We start from the raw sequence: 9056 nt of genomic DNA, 5'->3' as shown, positions 1-9056 counted from the left end.
GGTGAGAAGAAGAAGGCTGACCAAAAAGGGAAGAGACTAAACAGAGCGGAAAGAACCAAAGACAAACACTGAGAGCTCAGATCAAAGGGTTCCTCTAAGTGCTCCTAGTGCTGTGTGCTTGGACCAAGACCTTTGTCATTATATACTAGGAGTGGGCTGAGAGAGAATAATATTTTACATCTGATTATCACCACACACACACAAAAAAAGACAGGCAAGAAAAACATCTTCTGAGCATATTTTGTAGTTTATCTACTAAGATCTTTGTAATTATATACTGGGAGTGGAGCTGAGGTGGACTAATATTTCAGATCTGATTATGACCACACAAAAAACAAGCTGGAAAAACATCTTCTGAGTATATTTTTCTAGTTTATCTGTGTTTGTGTTGCTCCCATTCCCTCTTTCACTACCCCCGTAAGTTTATTTTCGTGGCCTTTCGTAATTATAGAACAATGATAACATCTGGAAGTACGAAACAACACCTCCAATCTTTTAAAAGCTTGCTTTGCAGGTCGGCTAACCTACTCCTAACCTATGCACAGATGCCGCCTGAGAATGTGTTCCATGCAGGGAAAACACTTGGGCTGTTTGGAAAGCTTTTTCTGAACCACTGTCTTGTTCGCCCATACAGATAGATGAGCAAACAACTACAGTTCTTCCTCACTACAGTAATAATGTATGACTTGAGACCAGGTGAGTTCAATAGGCCTTACCATAGCAAAAATGATTTTCAACCAAAAACAATGTTCTTAATGGACAAGTTCAGGTTGTAGCTCCCAATTCAAACTGTTTCAAAATGTTTTCTCCCTACTAAACAACAACAACAACAAATGTGATGATGTTGAATCAACATAAGGGAATTTGGTATTTTTGTCACCCAACTTTTAACCTAAATCCAAACCTTTATGAAAAAATATTGCAGTTAGAGTGCAGTATAACTGCAGTTATTCTGCAATTACTGCATTCAAAATACCACAGGGGACTGCAGTTAATGCAGTTTCAAAACTGCAATCTTTTTTTGTAAGGGATGACATGATGACATCTTTGGTTGATTTCACATTGAATTCACGTTAGTTGACAACTCAACCAAATGTAAATCAAAACTATACAGTACCAGTCAAAAGTTTGGACACACCTACTCATTCAAGGGTTTTTCTTTATTTTTACTATTTTCTACATTGTAGAATCATAGTGAACACATCAAAACTATGAAATAACACATATGAAATCATGTAGAAACCAAAGAAGTGTTTAACAAATCAAATATATTCTATATTTGAGATTCTTCAAAGTAGCCACCCTTTGCCTTGATGACAGCTTTGCACAATCTTGGCATTCACTCAACCAGCTTCACCTGGAATGCTTTTCCAACAGTCTTGAAGGAGTTCCCACATTTGCTGAGCACTTGTTGGCTGCTTTTCCTTCACTCTGCAGTCCAACTCATCCCAAACCATCTCAATTGGGTTGAGGTCAGGTGATTGTGGAGGCCAGGTCATCTGATGTAGCACTCAATCACTCTCCTTGGTCAAATAGCCCTTACACAGCCTGGAGGTGTGTTGGGTCATTGTCCTGTTGAAAAGCAATTGATAGTCCCACTAAGCGCAAACCAGATGGGATGGCGTATCGCTGCAGAATGCTGTGGTACCCATGCTGGTTAAGTGTACCTTGAATTCTAACAGTATCACCAGCAAAGCACCCCCACACCATCACACCTCCTCCTCCATGCTTTACGGTGGAAACCACACTTGCGGAGATCATCTGTTCACCTACTCTGCGTCTCAGAAAGACACGGCAGTTTGAACCAAAAATCTCAAATTTGGACTCATCAGACCAAAGGACAGATTTCCACCGGTCTAATGTCCATTGCTCGTGTTTCTTGGGCCAAGCAAGTCTCTTCTTATTATTGGTGTCCTTTAGTAGTGGTTTCTTTGCAGCAATTCGACCACGAAGGCCTGATTCACGCAGTCTCCTCTGAACAGTTAATGTTGAGATGTGTCTGTTACTTGAACTTATTTGGGCTGCAATCTGAGGTGCAGTTAACTCTAATGAAGTTATCCTCTGCAGCAAAGGTAACTCTGGGTCTTCCTTGCCTGTGGCGGTTCTCATGAGAGCCAGTTTCATCATAGCGCTTGATGGTTTTTGCGACGGTATTGGAAGAAACTTTCAAAGTTCTTGAAATGTTCCGTATTGAATGACCTTCATGTCTTAAAGTAATGATGGACTGTCGATTCATTTCGCTTAGTTGAGTTGTCCTTGCCAAAATATGGATTTGGTCTTTTACCAAATAGGGCTATCTTCTATATACCAACCCTACCTTGTCACAACACAACACAACTGATTGGCTCAAACGCATTAAGAAGGAAAATAAATCCACAAATTAACTTTTAACAAGGCACACCTGTTAAATTAAATGCATTCCAGTTGACTACCTCATGAAGCTGGTTGAGAGAATGCCAAGAGTGTGCAAAGCTGTCAACAAGGCAAAGGGCGGCTATTTGAAGAATGTCAAATATAAAATATATTTTGATTTGTTTAATACTTTTTTGTTACTACATGATTCCATATGTGTTATTTAATAGTTTTGATGTCTTCACTATTATTCTACGATGTAGAAAATAGTCAAAATAAAGAAAAACCCTTGAATGAGTAGGTGTGTCTAAACTTTTGACTGGTACTGTACATTGAAATGACATCTGTGACCAGTGGATAAGCCAATATCAGGGTGAGCGCTAAAGTGCGGTGATTGTAATGATTTTCACCGAAAATGTACAACTACGGCATTAACGTCTACATTTTTGTGAAACAATTAAGTACTTTGATCAAAATTGAAGGATTCTGAACACTCTCCCTAGTCCCAACTATCTCGGGAGTTTGAAATCACTTTCTAGCCACAACCCTCACTCCAAGCTAAGCATCCATCAATGCACTTCGTCACAGTGACACCCAACTTCACCAAAGCCTAGTTTGGAATAACCTTTCACCTGTGTGTCAGATATTAACCAAACACTGTGTAATCTACTGTTCACCATATCCCCCACTCTGACCCTCACCATGATTTAACCCATATAGAAATATAATTGACAAAGGATATTAAATATTTATTATACTTTACATCCTATATTCAATCGCACTATTTCTTTTACCCCAATTTTCAATCTTGTCTCATCACTGCAACGGGCTCGGCGAGGCGAAGGTGGAGTCATGCGTCCTCCGAAACATGACCCGCCTAACCGTGCTCCTTAGCAACTGCCAGCCGCACCAACGTGTAGGAGGAAACACCGTTCATCTGGCAACCGGGGTCATTCAGCAGGCACCCAGCCCACCACAAGGAGTCACTAGAGCACAATGAGCCAAGTAAAGCCCCACCAGCTGAACCCTCCCCTAACCCGGATGACGCTGTGCAAATTGTGGCACAGCCCGGGAATGAACCCAGGTCTATAGTAACACCTCTAGCACTGCGATGCAGTGCCTTAGACCGCTGCGCCACTCTGGAGGTCCAGTCGCACTTTTTCTATGTCTAACCCTGACTCTTATATACTCTTATATAAAAAAGGTGCTATCTAGAACCTAAAAGGTTATTTTTGGTTCCAGGTAGAACTATTTTGGGTTCCATGTAGAACCCTTTCCACAAAGGGTTCTACATGGAACCAAACATAGTTCTACCTACAACCAAAAATGGTTCTCCTGTGTGGACAGCCGAAGAACCCTTTTGGAACCCTTTTTTCTAAGAGTGTATTATTCCATATAACATGAGCTCTAACTTTTCAAAAATTCTTCCTAGAAACTGTAACAGAAAATCTGTTACGTGTATCCGGAAGTTTAGAACTGAATAAAATAGAAGACAAATCTAAAAGGAGATATGCGCCAAAACAGTTATTTAGCTAGCTCAGTCCCTGAGAAACTGTTTGTTGCTCTCTGAGGCCCATTAAGACGTGCAGTTTGTGTAAGATGTACATAAGTGGAACCAGCTTTAACTCCTGATGCTGACATATACACATAGATGAGTGCACACGCACACACTCACACATGCATGCACATACACACACAGGGTAGTAACAGATAGCCTTTCCGCCCCGCCTGGCAACACCCACCTCCAGAGCACTGAGGCACCAAATTAATCCTTCATCAGCCAGTTAATATAAAACAGATTAGTGATTTGTTAGCAAGCTGGTACTAAAGCTTTTTATTAACTTCTTTAGGAAGTTTTAGTTGGCACCCCCCCCCCAAAAAAATTATGTTTCTACCACAGATTTGGGGGGTTTAGATAAAAATAATAATAATGGTAGTCGTAAGGGTTGAATTATTACATAGAACATGTTTGTCTGTCTGTAAGGTTAGAGCATCCCTACAGCTATGGAGCACAGCTGCATCTTTGAATTAAATTAAGGTTCAGGGAACCTTGATGATTTCCTTCTGTCAGGCTGAGTCCAGTGAATTAGCTCCCTCTATTGACACTTTTATTTAATGACAAACGTAAGGTAAAATAAGTAATGAGTGTAATGTGTTACTTTTGGAAATGCATTAACTGATTGATTGGGTAGTCTGTTCGTAAAAATGTGATTTGGTTAGACTCCTTACGGGCCCCAACGAGGGCCTCGACTGCCTGTCCAACTGTAAAGTATTTTCTAATGTTTAATAAAAAAAACATGCATCTTCTTCAAACAGGTTTTGTTCTCACGGTTGTTATCTTTTGTGGAGCGAGGGAAAAGTCTAAACATTTAAAACATCAATTGAGGCATCGCATGTAAAGTGCTTGTTGACCCTTACAATAATGCCTTGTCTTTTCTGTGGAACGTTCCCACAGTTTTTAGGGTGGACTAAAACTATATTCTGGTTAGGATATCTGACAATTTATGCAACCCATTCTGCTGCAAAAAATAATTCGGTCTCTAGAATAAAATGATACGGTATCCAAAATTTGATCATACTTTTAAATCAGCAGCAACTGAAAATCGCAGTCCTTTTTAATTCCAAAACCAAACGGGGGAACAATGTTGTACTCAGCCCCCATTGCAGAAACAGTCACTATAATGATGCTTGTCAAATGGAGTGTGACATTCCAGAGGTTCTCTGTGTGATCCCTAATTGCTTTCACAGAGTTCTGACGGTTCCTGGAGTTCTAACAACCCAATTAGTGAGTGACCCGCCTTTCGGTCCTTTCTGTCCTTCTGGGGCATGAGATTGAGGCTTGACCGTTTCTCACCATTCTTTGATCAGACAAGAGGACGATAAGACATCGCCTCATCCCCAAAGTCTGTTTGTGAAGTTGGATTTGTTTTTTATCGAAGGTTCAAAATTGCCTTTTAGGTGGATTAGCCTACCGCTGAATCCAAGGTTTGATTGTTGAGTTTCCTGTTTGAGGTGCCTACATGCCATGCTGTTCCTTCTCCTGTTGAATTGTGCCTGGGGCTTATTGCTCACAGATGACCTGGAAGGTGCCATCGAGGAGAATAAGGAGCTGGGCAAAGCCATTCTGGAGATGCTGCACATCAATAAGCTGTCTGCACCCCATGTGGCCAAACCACACCCCTACATGAGACAGGTCTATCAGCTTCTGGACACACAAGAGGCCCGAGACTTGGGAAGCTCTGATGGAACACTGGTGCAGAGTTTCCGGAGTGTTCCGGGTAGGAGCCTAACTTGAAACCGTTATACCGTAAATAAGATATTTTCCTGACATTGATTGGTCCTCATATGGAATTTGAACAATATGTTTAATGTCTTATTAGCTAGTGAAATTCCTGTTAGTCCTGAAAACAATTCTAGCTTGCAGTTAGCTAATATCAGCTTTATTATACCATAGATGTTCAAGGAAAGTTGTGTATGTGATGTTATATCACATATGTTATATGTGATGCCTGTGTTTTGTGTGTTCTGTGCTGTGGGCCAACTTTGGATGCAATCAACTAGATTGATTAACATTGTCTCTCTTTATGTTCCTTGGACCAAGCAGGCCCACCGCATGCCCCTGCAGGATGGATCTGGTTCAACGTCTCCCACCTGAAGCCTTCTATGGCCGTGGCTGAGCTCGTCCTGCTCCGCAAGACCCTCCACCCCGACCCCCTTAGTGTCACGGTGGCCCTGCACAGCCTGACCCGGGGGGCGAGTGGCCTAAGCGTGAGCCCTCCCCTCGAGGAGAGGATCCTGACCCTGGATCAGCTACCCCCGTCTGGCTATGATGTGTTCGACGTGTCCCCCTTCATGTTCTCCTCCATGCCTCTGGACGTGGTGGGCTTCCAGCTGCGCTACACGGACGAGAGTGGGAGCCTGGTGCTTCATGAGGCCCTGACCCAGAGCCTCTACTGCCTGGGGGGCGGCTCCCTCAGCGAGCCCCTGCTGGTGGTGTACCGGGCTAGGCCGCTTCGCCCCCAGACGACGGCTGCCACCAATGGGTTCCGGCCTGAGCGGAGACAGCGCCAGCACTGCAGCACGAGGAGCCATGAGAGGAGGAGCCTCTTCCTGGCCAAACGAAATGGCTACAAGCGCCGCCGCTTTGATGCTAGCTCTGACCCACAGTGTCGGCTCTATCACCGCTATGTTGACTTCAACAAGGGCGATCTGGCAAACTGGATCCTACAGCCGTCAGGGTTCAATGCTACCTTCTGCAGGTGGGAACGTCACACAAACATACATTGAGCTCCAAAAGTATAGGGACAAATTCACTTATATGTTTATTAAAGTAATAAAATGTAAAATATTTGGTTCCCTATTCCTGGTAGACAGTGACTACCTGTGACTCTAGCCTGTGACTCTCCACATTTGTTGGATTCATTTGCTGTTTGTTTTGGTTGTGTTTCAGATTATTTTGTGCCCAATAGAAATGAATGGTAAATAATGTATTGTGTCATTTTGGAGTCCTGGAGTACTGTAAATAACAACAGAATATGCTTATTAACTCTTCTACATTAATGTGGCTGCTACCATGATTACAAATAATTCAGAATGAATCGTGAATAATGATGAGTGAGAAAATGACAGAAGCACAAATATCATACTTAACTTTGTACTACTTTAATACACGTAAGTGAATTTGTCCCAATACTTTTGGTCCCCTAAAATGGGGGACTATGTACAAAAAGTGCTGTAGTTTCTAAACGGTTCAACCAATATGGATGAAAATACCCTCAAATTAAATTGGACAGTATGCACTTTAACCTCATAGTCATTGTATCATTTTAAATCCAAAGTGCTGGAGCCAAAATAATAACAAAATGTGTCACTGTCCCAATACTTTTGGAGCTCACTGTAAATTATGACTTAACTACCCAAGCTATGATGTCATTACAGTCAGTTTTGCCCGCTGACTGGGTAGTGAAGTGATCATCCAATACATAACCTTTGATGTATTTATAATCAGAGCGTTATCCCATTTCAGAGGTACCTGCCACATTGGGAATTCAGAAGTGTCCATAGAAGGATTTAGACCAAGGAAAATATCACCTGAGGAGAGATCAGTAAATAGGTATGTGTTGAGAACTCGATATCCAGTATGCACTATAGATACTGTAGTAGCCTTTGTGTAGCTATTTGTAGACAATACTGCCCTACAAAGGCAAAACACAGTAACTACACTTTCAGTCAAAAGTTGTTAAGTTGTTGTTAAGACTGAAATGAGGCTTTGTAGTATCTGTTTATTCTTGTGACAGTGTCCTGGTTCAATTATGTTCTGTTTCAAAGAAAATGGAGTTTGAAATTTGCAGTAACTACAAAATCTAAGGAAAAACCAAGGAAAACAGCAGTAACGGAAGTTACTGCACTTTTACTTTGTTTCACCATGTTTTGACTGCAGTTACCCGCTCTGCCATGCAAAGACAAAGAGCAGTAAACACGTAAACAGTGAAACTGAAAAAAATGGCTTTAAAGTTATTTGCTGTCCAGACAAATACAATATATTGTAGGTAGATAAGTGATAATGCACTGATGTATCATCTTATTAGGAAGTCATTTTTATGCATACCAACCATGACCTATGACCCATACATGAAATAAATGACCATACAAAGTCAAACAGAAAGACAACAAGAAAATTGGATAAACACATTTAGATTGTAGATATATATATTTTTAAAATATAAATGTTCCGTGTAATGAAATAGTCCTTACTTCATGGCGAAAAAATGCTTGTGGGTTACCACAACAACATTCAATACATGAAAACACAACTATACAACACCATTAAGTATAGTTGGAATGTAGTTGGAACTCTCAAGCTGTTTCCATCAAACAGAAAAACAACAGAGTTGAATAAACACATTTAGATTGTAGATATTGCACTTTGCCTTTGCATGACCCATATAGTTGTTTAAGGTCAAATCAGTGGTCATGGTTGATCTGCATAAAAATGACTTCACAATAACATGATACATCAGTGCATTACCACTTATCTACCTACAACATAAGTGACTGGCTAGCAAAAAAACTTTCAAGCAATTTTTCTGTTTCACTGTTGGCGTAATTACTGTGTTTGGCCTTTGTAGAGCAGAATAGACATCCACTTTGTATAGTTTCATATCCATTAGGACAATATTATTCTGCAGGATTGTTGTAATTAGGGTTGCAAAATTCTGGTAACTTTACCAAAATTCCCAGGTTTTCCAGAAAATCCCGGATGGAGGATCCCTGATTTCCTGCTTATTCTCTCCTGATTCTGGGAGTCTTCCAACCGGGATTTCTGTTACAGGAATTTTGCGACCCTACAACTACAATTCCTGCAGAATATGTCATATTTCGTTTCCTTCAATTTCAGCTCCAACTGTGTTCCACTGGAGCTGTCATCTCTCACGGTGATGTATAGGAGTGAAACGGATGACGTCATAATCCAGAAGTTTAGAGATGCAAGGGCAGAGAGCTGCACATGCCAGCGACAGGCTAAGCATTGAAACCAGCTCCCACGTACAGTATTTACCTATCCTAGCCACTGGAGGGCGAAATTGCTTATTGAATCTGAAGTAGGATGCCTGCTAGCAGACCGGCTAGTAGACCTGGGAGAAAAGGATTAGGGTTATTTTATGTTTTGAGAAATCTATGAACGAGGGTTGATAGACTGTATGTTC

This window comes from Salvelinus namaycush, chromosome 36, assembly GCF_016432855.1.
Source record: "Salvelinus namaycush isolate Seneca chromosome 36, SaNama_1.0, whole genome shotgun sequence".
Lineage (NCBI taxonomy): Eukaryota > Metazoa > Chordata > Actinopteri > Salmoniformes > Salmonidae > Salvelinus > Salvelinus namaycush.
Note: the sequence above shows the minus strand (reverse complement) of the source record.